Raw genomic sequence first — 11489 nt, forward strand, 5'->3', positions numbered from 1 at the left:
ACGGGGTTTCACCGTGTCAGCCAGGATGGTCTCGATCTCCTGACCTCGTGATCCGCCCGTCTCGGCCTCCCAAAGTGCTGGGATTACAGGCTTGAGCCACCGCGCCCGGCCTCCTGCAGGATTTTAATATACAGAGGTGGCCATGGGATGACACAAAGGGGTCAATGACATTGAAATAAGACCTTTATTACTGAACAGCTCATGAGAGGAGGGACATACCACACCACACTAGGCCACAGAGAGAAGCATCAGCTTTGGTCAGGAGGCAGAGGGAGTGAGGGGAAAGCCTCTGCCTGAGCCTTGATTAGGGTTTCCTCAGGCAAGGCAAGGCATTGGCTATGGGTGTGTGGGGTAGTTAGTTTGGAATTAGCTATTCTGAATAATTCTGGCAGGCTTTGGGGCATAGGGACTTGTGCCTAGTGGTCTGGTACTTGAGCTTGGGTTGATGTGGGGCAGGGCAAATATTGCCTTGCGGCATGAGAGTTGAATAAAGGAGGTGTTTGGGGGTATGAACTCAGGGTTGGTTGGTTTGCATATGAAAGGTGTGTAGTCAGGTTGAGTTGTTTATTATCTCTAGGAATCAGCTAGTCCTGGGAGAGGCAGTTTCTCCCCAGTTAGAGAGACCACAAATGTCAGAGCATCAATACTACAGAAAAGAAGGAAATATTGTTAATACAATTGACCCAGTGAGTAGATGCCCAGTAGATGAATACAGACTCTAAGAAAACACAGGACATCCTGCGAGCATCTTTTTCTTCCTAGCTTTGATGGGATGGAGCCCTGTGATTGGTAATGCCTGAGAGATGCGCCTACCCTGGGAAGGCCAGGCCCACCCCATTGGTAACACAGGAACACATTACTGCAATGGTTGGAGGGATGATGATGATGGTTGGCTGAAAACCCTGTGTCTAGGGGAGAGAAAGGATTCTGCTGTGGTGCGCTGAGGGCAGGGGCATTTCAGACATAGGAGGGAGAAGCCGGCCAGAGATGTTAGCCATTTATGAAACAGTCTTCACACACTACTGCCTTCAAACTGTCTTGTCTGCTCCTTCCCTTGTCAATATCTCAGATGGATGGGTTAGCTTTCCTGTTAACTTCTGTAATTGACTCATTTTCAGGTATTAAAATGTCCTGCCCACTTTCTATCAAATCCAGTCTTGCAGGCTATTCCAGTCTTCCTCCCTCCTCTTGTCTCAGCCTGACCTGAGCTGGAATCCTGGAGGAGGGGAGGTTGGGGAATTGGGACTGTCTAGCATGTTTCTCCCTCCTTGCCCTCTTATCTGCTGCTGTGGGTGTTCTATCCCCTGTGTGTGAGCCCTGAGGTGAGAGGACAGATGTCATCCTGGATGGGCCGTTACAAGGCATCAATTCTATCAGGGAGTGGCACCTTCTGTTGGCTTTCACGGGGCATCATGGTTTTCTCAGGAAGGATCTCTGTGTGACACTATTTCTGGGTGTGGGTTGCCTGTTCTCTGGCTGACCTCATGGGACCTTCCTCTTGCTCTCCTTTCTTGCAGGAAACCCTACAACTAACAGACAAGATGCCTTCAAGACATCTTGAGCCTAGCTACCTCCCGTGGCCTGTATTTGGTCCACAGGAAACTCATGCAGTCTTGCTACAGCAAATTGAGGTGGTATAGGGTGCCTGCTGCTGCCTCTCTCCTCACCTTTCCACAGAGGGCTGCCCCAGCGTGACCCCCACTTCCAGTTTCTCCAGGTAAGGAGCGGGTGTGAATCTCCGTACATATATGCTGTAGCAGGTATGCACTTCTCTTTGTTGTCATATTCCATGGGGTGAAAGTCGTGGTTAGCACCTGTGACTTTCTTCCTGTGGGCTCTGCTCAATGTACCAGGGGAGCTGACATGCCTGGGAATAGGAGTCGGTGGACAAACACCCCAGCTTCCTTGCCTTTATTTGGGTCACGGTGTGTGCATGATAGTCATCAATGGGTTTGAGCTCCAGTTGCCCACAGCGGTCCCTGCTCATTAATGCACACTGTACTGGCTTCCTTTCCATCCCTCTCTCATTTTCCTACTTCCCTCTCAGTACTTCCTGGAATATTTATCAAACTGCTGTGCTTGAGTCTTTAGCACGGGGTCAGATTCCAGGGGGAACCCAGCCTAAGACATGTGTCCTTAAGCTCCTAAGTATACACTCCCAGGACGGTTCTTATCTCATCTCATCCTATCCCAGTTGAGGGTGGAATGGGGCTCCCAGACTCCACAGCTCAGCAAGCCACCAGCCATGGGTGTCAGGCTGGTCCCTGAAGCCAATCTCTTGAGCAACGTCCCATACTTGGTGGCTGCTGTGCCTTCCACGCCTGGTCCCTTTCTGTCCCTCTTCCTGAGTCACAGTGCTCTCTGCCCAGGATGACAACTCTCAAAGCTGACTATCTACTTCCCCATATTTCTCTCAAAATTTACTCTTCTCCTTATATAGATTGGAGTGGGTGATGGGGATACTGTTAGGTCTTAGTGGGTGACCTGTTAGGATACCTCTTAAGAAGTCTGAGGGGGTGTGTCCTCCAGCTCCTCTATAGAATATAGGGCACTTATCACTTATCTTGTGACAAACTTAGATCAGGGACTTAGAGAGAAAAGTCCCACTCACCAGCTTGTTTCAAAATATAGTTGATGCACATACACCTACCTAGATACCCCACAATTCTACTCCTTCATATGCACCCAACAGAAATGTGCTCCTATGTTCACCAACAGACACATACAAGAGTGCTTATAGCAGTGCTATTGGTGATATCACAAAACTGGAAAAAAAACCAATGCCCATAAACAGTAAAAAAGATTATTATATTGTGATATAATCATATGGTGGGTTACTACTCAGCAATGAGAATGCATGAACTACAACCTCATGAGAAAACGTGGATGAAACTCACAAACATGGTTGAGGCAAAGAAGCCAGACACAAAGGCATACATACTGCATGATTCCACTTGTAAAGAGTTCACAGTCAAACAAAATTTACCTGTGATGCAAAAGTCAGGCTCATGCTTATCTTTAGAAGGGAGGCATTGACTAGAAGGTACCACAAGGTGAGCTTCTGGAGCGCTGACCATGTTTCATTTCTTGACCTGGGTGATGGATGTCTGGGTGTGTTTACTTCATGCAAATTAATCCATCAATACACTCAGGATTTGTGCACCTTTATTAGGTATGGCATGCTTCAATTTCTATATTAATATATGAATACCAGGCCAGTATAAACCTACTGTGAGCATGCTCACCTGACAAGAGGAGAAAGAGGTCTTCTGAGGGAGTTGCATGAATGAGCAAGTATGTACTGTCAGGAGGCAAGAGAGTACCTCTGGGATAGGATTTCTTGAGTGTTTGATGAAAAGATCCAGAACATATAACTGAACAAATAATAATTCATTGAATTGACATCACTTTCTTGGAACTAAGATTTAATAGCCTTGCAAAGGCCTGAGGAAATGGGACAAACTCACTGCTAAAGAAGTTTCTAGAAGCCTAGAGAAGGCAATGGCCCATACTGAGATGAAGTAGAAATAGCTGAGTTTCTCCAGCAGGAGGAAAAAACCTGAGGGAAAGGGACATGCAGTATATGAGGCCAAAAGGCCCATAGAGGATATGTTCCAATGGAGAACCAAGAGGACACATCATTCACCAGTAACATCAGGAGTGCACTGGTGAGAAGCACACCAGCCTCCCAGGTAACTCATTATTGGCTCTCCTCTGCAGATTAAGGCTGCTGATAGGAGAGGCAGATGCAGAACTGGACCGTTAGGAAGATAATGACTTCCTAATATAGCAGAAGCGAGAGGACTGCAATTATCATAAAGACTGGCAAGGTCAGAAGGGCTGCGATGGTGGCTTGAACTGAGAGCATGGATAATGAACCTGGTGTCTTTAGAGGCAAAATATTCAGGCAGCCAATAAGACTGCTGCCTAACATTTACAAACAGAAGGCAAATATGGAGGGACAGAGGTGGAGAACTTCTGTTTTCAGCTAAGATGGAGTAGCAAGTTTCAGATTTGCTCTTGTTCCTGAAACAACCAAAAATACACAAAATATGTGAAACATTAGTTTTCAAGACATGAAAATTTAGGCAAGGAAGAGGAATAACCTTTCAGAAATGGAAATCAAATGAAGGGAGCCCTATGAGTGCCCCATCTTATTACCGTGAGAAATTTTCCAGATTATGGCCCAGAAAGGGGAAACTCAGGTAGACTCTCGAGTTCAGAAGGCAGAGTTGAAAGTTGGGAGAGAAAAAGGCAGGTAGAGTTTGTAGGATGGTACCCTGGAGAAGAGAATGCTGCACAGGTGGATAACTCTAGAGGTCTACAGAAGGATTCCCTCAGGTATTCAGAAAAGAACTGATAAATACCTACGTGTGAGGAAACTGACCAGGGCTAGGGATAGAACCCTCTAAAAGGATTATAAGGAATAGCACTCCATACTCACAGAGGGCTGGAAACAGTGCTTGTTTCCATTAGCCATAAGGGAAAATCTAAAAATTCATGAGGCATTGGGTAGAATACACAGAAGGGTCTTGACTCAGTAGTGTAGAATAATTCACTGTAGATTGGACATTGTTCTGGTTCTGCCTAATGAATCTTAAAAGCAAGACCCTGAAGGAGCAAACTGTTTCTGCGTAACTGAACTGTATCCAAAACAAAGCTCAAGAATACTTTTAGGAATTAAAAAATCCAGCAAACAGCAAAGTAAAATCCACAATACTTCACATTCAATAAAAAAATACTAGGCATGAAAAAAAGCATTAAAATGTCTCCCATAATAAGGAGAAAAATCAGGCAAATAAAATTTACTAAAACTGACACAGAAGTTAGAATTAGCAGACATTAGTTAATATTTAGTAGTGTTGTATATATTTTAAAAGTTAAGTAGTGATATGCAATAGAAAAAATGATCCAAATTGAACCTCTAGGTCTCATAGTACAATATGTGAGATAAAAAATACATTGCATGAGATCAATGGTATACTAGATACTGCAGAAGAAAAGATTAGTGACTTGAAGACATAGCAGTAGAATCTATCTGAGCTGAAACACACAGAAGAAAGACAACAAGAACAAAAACAAACAGAGCATCAGTGAACTGCGGGACAACTTTATTTGACGTGTTATATGTAGAGTACTCAAAGGAGAGAGGAGAGAAGCATGGATAAAAATTTTAAAAAATAATGGCTAAAATATTTCCCAAACTTGATAAAAACTATAAACTCACGGATTCAAGAAATTCCACAAAATTGAAGAGCAAGAAACATTAAGAAATCCATAACAAGGCAGATTGTAATCAAACTACTCAAAACTGGTTATAAAAAGAAAGTCTTAAAAGCAGCCAGAGGGGAGAAAACAAGAGTCATGGTATACACAGATAAAGATAATGGTGACAGAAAATTTCTTGTTGGAAACAATGCAAGTGGGAAGACAGTGGAGCAATATTTTTTAAAAAACAAAAGAAAAAAAACATATCAACTTAGAATTGTATACCCAGAAAAAATATCTTTCAAAGCAAGGAGAAGTGGCCTGAGTTGAGAATATATAAAGATTCCTGGACAGAGGCCAATAGCCTGACTGACTGATCAGAGTCCTGGCAGGAAAAGGATGAAAGGATTGGAGACAAGGAGGTCTGAGGTTGAGACATGTGGATGGACATATGGACGTTGGTGTGAACTCTGAAGATTTTTTTATCACATATTAACTCTGACCAGAAACTATCCACCACAGAAGAGGCACTGAATAAGAAGACAAAATGACTCAGCCAGTTGACTGTAACCACCCTTCATCATTGGCCACCCCAGAACTGGCAGAATGGACAAATGAATAGAATGGCCATGATTGTAGAGACAAAGGTTAGTATGGGTCTAATTATGAATTTCCAGAAAGGAAAGACAATTTAGCTACTGCTGCCACTGAATACCTAATTTGCCAGCACCATGGACCAATACCGAGCCTCTAGATCTGGCACTATTCCTCAAAGAGACCACTGAGCCACTTGGTAGCAAGTTGACTACATTGGGCCCCTTCTGTTCTAGAAGGACCAGTGGTTCAACCTTATAGGATAGATACCTGTTACAGGTGTAGTTCTGCCTTTCTGCCTGCAGAGTCTCAGCTGGCACAACTATTCAGAGATTTGTAGAATTCCTGATTCACAGACATGGAATCTCACACAATGTAGCATCTGTCTAGGGAACCCATTTTATAGTGAAGGAGGTGTAAAATTGAGTCAGTGACCTTAGGGTCTACTGGTTGTATCATGTACCATATCATCCAGAAAGAGCTGGCCTCATATAATGTTAGAATGGCCTTCCAAATGCACAAGTAAGTGCCAGCTTGGCGGCAAGCCCATCAGATGCCATCTTTCAGAAGGCAATATATGCATTCTATCAGAGATTCCTGGGTCCCAGGTAGGAAAAGTACATGGACTCAGGAACCAAGGAATGGAAGCATCCCTTAACATTATTCCCACTGACCTTGCAGGAAACTTTATGCTTTCCATCCCCCTAACCGTGGACTCTGCGGGATTAAATATTTTGGTTCCCAAAGAGGATACACTCTTGCCAGGGACACAGCAAGAGTACCATTGAATTACAAAACTACCACTGCTACCAGGGTGCTTTAAATACTTTGTATCTGGGGGCTAGCAGGTAAGAGAGGAGTCACCATCATGGCAGGGATAATAGATCCTATCATCAGGAAGGGATAGGGCTGCTAGTACACAATGGGAATGAAGAGGAATATGTGTGGAACTTGGTTTTCCCTTTCCCCATTGTAACTGTGAAGGAACACATGCAGAAAACACAAAGTAAGAAATGCATGATAAGTCTGGTTGTGGCGGCTAACACCTATAATCCCAGCACTTTGAGAGGCCAAGGTGGGCAGATCGCTTGAGCCCAGGAATTCAAGACCAGCCTGGGCAACATGGCAAAACCCCATTTCTACAAAAAACCCCAAAAATTATCCATGCATGGTTCACCTGTAATCCCAGTTACTTGGGATTTGTTACTTGGATGCATCTGTAATCCCAGTTACTTGGGAGGCTGAGGTGAGAGGATGGCTTGAGCCTGGGAGGCAGAGGTTGCAGTGAGCCAAGATCACGCCATTGCACTCCAGCCTGGGCAAGAGAGCCAGACTCTGTCTCAAACAAACAGCAAACAAACAAAAAACAACAAAACAAAACAAAAAAGAAATGTATGATTACCAAGGACTCAGACTCCTTAGCAATGAAAGGTTGCATCACACCACCAATGAGTCATCAAGACCTGGAGAAGGTGGGAGGAATTTAGGAAGGACAGTGGAAGAAGGAGAAGGTTAGTGCCATTTGTGGTCCTGAGATCAATGGGGTGATGGGGGTTGTAGCTCATCCTGCCACCTTCCGTCTTCTAAGTGTCCCCTCAGAAAGAGAGGCCCATGGGAATTAGGGAGGAATTGCTCCCCAAACATGTGTGGAGAAATGGACCTGTAAAAGCAAGGGGTGGACTGTGGAGGCCATAGAGATGCCCCATGTAGCTTTCCGCTCAAGAGGACCTAGTGTGGGGAGCATCGTTGAATGGCAGCCCCTAGCAGCCACACCTTAGGATCCACCATTACATTCATGTTAAGCCCACATTTCCCCCAGGTTGCTGTTAGTGACTGAGAACATTGGGTTCTAGGGTTGGACCATTCCTGCCTGATGTGCATCTGCTTTGTTCAGGTACTACCCACTGAATCTGACCGAGTCTTTCCCAGAACTCCTCATGAACCCGACTGAGTCTTTCTCAGAGCTCCACTGTATCTGAGACTCTCCCTACTCAATCCCTCCTTCTCTCTCTCCTTTCCCAGGTGTCAGATATGCATTTCAACCTGAAGGCTCTCCCCGTCTCGTCTTGTTCCTTCACCTTTTATCCTTCATCGACATTCTGCCTAACAATCTCTTGCACATCCACTCCTGTCTTGACATCTGCTTCTCAGAAGACCTAAATTGATACACTTTCTCTGCTCAACTCTCCTAAACACCTTCCCTTCTATATTTCTTTACTGTGGGGTTCTATTTTCCCTTTCATGGATCTTATCCTAATTAGTGATTGTTTTATGTTTCCGTGTGTGTGTGTGGTCCTGCTCCTTGGAAATGTGACTTTTGTGTGGACAGGATGCTTTGAAGGATACCTGCATTGTCTACTGCTGTGCCTATGGTACCTGGCACATGACAGGCATTCATAGTTCCCATGGGCCTCTCTTTCTGAGGGGACACTTAGAAGAAGGGAGGTGGCAGGATGAGCTACAACACCCATTGCCCCATTGATCTCAGGACCACCAGTGGTACCCATCTTCTCCGTCTTGCACTATCTTTCCTAAATTCCTCCCACCTTCTCCAGGTCTTGATGACTTGGTGGTGGTGTGATACCTGTTAAATGAATGTTCAATAAATGGTGGGAAAATTGAGGAAGCACACATTAAACGTATAACAATGCTTTGGAAAAATACCCAAATGCTCTACTTTCCAGAAGTGCCCACTCAATGATCTGGTATTATTTCCAGCCTCGATCACCAAGACTCTCTCTGTGGCTGTTTGGAGCACGGGCCCAGGTCCCAGCACAGGGAGGCACCAGCTGGGAGGATGCCGAAGCCTCCTGGCTGCATTTCACCAGAAGCCAGTACACATTCATAAGGTTGAGGTGATGAGCCATCCTCTCGCTGGAGTGGGCACTTTAGGAACATTACCCCTTGAAAAGCATCTCCCTGGGATAAACGCTGAACAGGGTGTTTATCTTCAGAATGCGAAATGTATGAAGTGCCGTAATTAAACCAGCAGGGGTGGGGATGGAGCGCTAGCTCCAAACAGTTTCTTTGAAGATGAAAGTCATTAGATTTCAATGAAAATCTAGGATGCAGCATCCCACTGACACAAGAATATTTAACCTACATCCTAGAGCGGGGCAAGCAATTGATAGTATGATTGATAATAACTTGATTGCAGTAATTGCGAAGGGGAATTTGAAAATGGTTAGATTAGCAGGAAGCAGGCAATGAGTCGATAGTATCTTTGTGGAGCCAAATTTTCCTAGAATGTTGAATGTTGAAGTTTCTCCATGTTTTTTTTTTTTTTTTTTTTTTTTTTCCAGCCAGGAGAATCCTGAAATCTCTGCAAATAAGCAGTCCAGGAGCCAGAGAATTGTGGGATCTCATATAAACAAATCATCCAGGAAAAACACAGCCAGTCTCCTTTTGGTAAACCTCCATGACTGGGGATCCCCTGCCACCTGGAAAGCAGTTCTGCCTGCCATGCATGTCATCACTGATTTTTACTGCTGCAGCAGACTCTGTCATACCTGCCCGCTTCTTCAGTGAATTGTTCAGTGCGCACCACCAGCTACCTGCTGTAAGCATTCGCACTTCTCTACCTGCCTGGCAGCCTTTCTCAGCTGAACACAGGCCAGGCCAGAAGTGCCAGGGAGTTAATGTCCTTGGAAGCAGCTCTCTACCAATGACAAATGGAGCTGGTGGATAAATTCTCAGCTTCCTCCCCTCTCAGGTGGGACAGCCGTGAGATGTGCTCTATGCAATCTCCCACAAGTCCCCAGCAGGCTCAAGCTCCCATTGTCCAACCCTGGTAACCTGCTCATCGACACCCCTGTCTTGCCTTCCCTTCCTGGCCTCACTTCCTCACTCTCTTACTGTTGCCTCCTGAGATCGCATCCAAAGTAAATGACCTGCACCCAAATCTGTGTCTCACAGTCTGCCTCTAGGGGAACTCAAAGTAAGATAACTGTGGAGTGTTTTCAAGGGTGAGACGCAAACCATGGACAAGTGGTTCAGTTGGGGCACTGGCCAGTCAGAAAGGGTTACCAACTGCAGTGCCAGGCCTTACCTCCTGACCTGCCGCATCGCCGTGGGAAGGTAGGGATTCGCGTGGAAGTTATCCCCTGACTTGCATCACTGCAGAGGGCGGGAAGTGCCAGAGACTGTGGTTAGGCACCGGGGGAGACCCCCAGGGTCTCAGGGCAGTGGTAACGAACCAATAAGCACAGAATTATTTCAATATTTTATCTGATGGAGCTGTGCCAATGATTACTGTTTATCAATTCTGAATATATTTGAAATTTGTAAGAATTATTTCAATCACTTCTGGGGTCAGGGAAGTAATGGAAGTGAATGAAGCAGGCTAAATGTAAGAAAAATCAAGCAGCTGACCCAGTTTGGTGGCTTGTGCCTGTACACCAGCACTTTGGGAGGCCAAGGCAGGTGGATCACTTGAAGTCAGGAGTTCGAGACCAGCCTAGCCAACATGGCGAAGCACCGTCTCTACTAAAAATACAAAAATCAACTGGGCATGGTCGTGGGCACCTGTAATCCCAGCTACTCAGGAGGCTGAGGCAGGAGAATCGCTTTAACCCAGGAGGTGGAGGTTGCAGTGAATCAAGATCGTTCCACTGAACTCTAGCCTGGATGACAAAGAAAGACTCTGTCAAAAAAAAAGAAAAGAAAAGAAAAGAAAAGAAAAGAAAGAACGAAAGAAAGGAAAAGAAAGAAAAGAGAAAGGAAAAGAAAGAAAAGAGAAAGAAAGGAAGAAAGGAGGGAGGAAGGGAGGGAGGGAGGAAGAAAACAAGAAAGCAAGAAAGCAAAAAAGGAAAGAAAGAAAGATCATGCACTCACATGGACACATGGATGTTTATTTTTCCATTTGATTGGCAGGGGTAGAGAGGAGTCTTTCTCTTCTATGGGAAACACAGCAGCCAGCACAAGCTCGCTGACACATGCCAGCGATGGCAGGGTGTTGGGAGACAACAGGGTGGAGATAGGAGTGTCCTGGCCTTTCTTAAAGGGGCTACCATGTCTCACTCCAATCAGTCGTTACCTTGTGGGATATGGGCCTGGTGGTGCCAGCTTTCTAAGAGACTTAGAAATTTTGGATTCTTGGCCAGGCATGGTGGCTCATGCCTGTAATCCCAGCACTTTGGGAAGCTGAGGCGGGCAGATCACGAGGTCAGGAGATTGAGACCATCCTGGCTAACAAGGTGAAACCCCGTCTCTATTGAAAATACAAAAAATTAGCTGGGCATGGTGGCGGGTGCCTATAATTTCAGCTACTCGGGAGGCTGAGGCAGGAGAATCACTTGAACCTGGGAGGCGGAGGTCACAGTGAGCCGAGATCATGCCACTGCACTCCAGCCTGGGCAACAGAGTGAGACTCTGTCTCAAAATAATTAAGTAATTTAAAAAAAGAAAGTTTGGATTCTTATGTGACATTCTTCAGTTTCAAATAATTTAAAACCACGGTGTAAGCCAAATGAAATGTAAGTGTGTGCTGGTCCACTAAGCAGGCTGCCAGTTGGTGACCTCTGTCTTAAAGAGTGGATTTGAATTCAAAATTGCCTCCCATTAACTGGCGTCCCCCACTGGGTGGTGTTGCTGACCTTGCCTCTCTGTCTGCGCCCTCCTATCACCGAGCTTCCTTCTAAGTTGCCTGCCTCTGATCCCTTGCACTTTTGTATGTGGACACACTGAAT

At 45.3% G+C, this 11489-nt stretch overlaps 1 long non-coding RNA gene across 1 annotated transcript; it reads left to right on the forward strand.

The window, feature by feature from the left end:
• The first annotated feature begins 1192 nt into the window (after positions 1–1192).
• Positions 1193–9703, forward strand: LOC106995003 (uncharacterized). Its single transcript, XR_013411591.1, has 3 exons — positions 1193–1322; positions 1518–1717; positions 9105–9703. It is a non-coding gene; the product is annotated as an uncharacterized LOC106995003 (long non-coding RNA).
• The last annotated feature ends 1786 nt before the right edge of the window (positions 9704–11489 follow it).

This window comes from Macaca mulatta, chromosome 20, assembly GCF_049350105.2.
Source record: "Macaca mulatta isolate MMU2019108-1 chromosome 20, T2T-MMU8v2.0, whole genome shotgun sequence".
Taxonomy (NCBI): Eukaryota; Metazoa; Chordata; class Mammalia; order Primates; family Cercopithecidae; genus Macaca; species Macaca mulatta.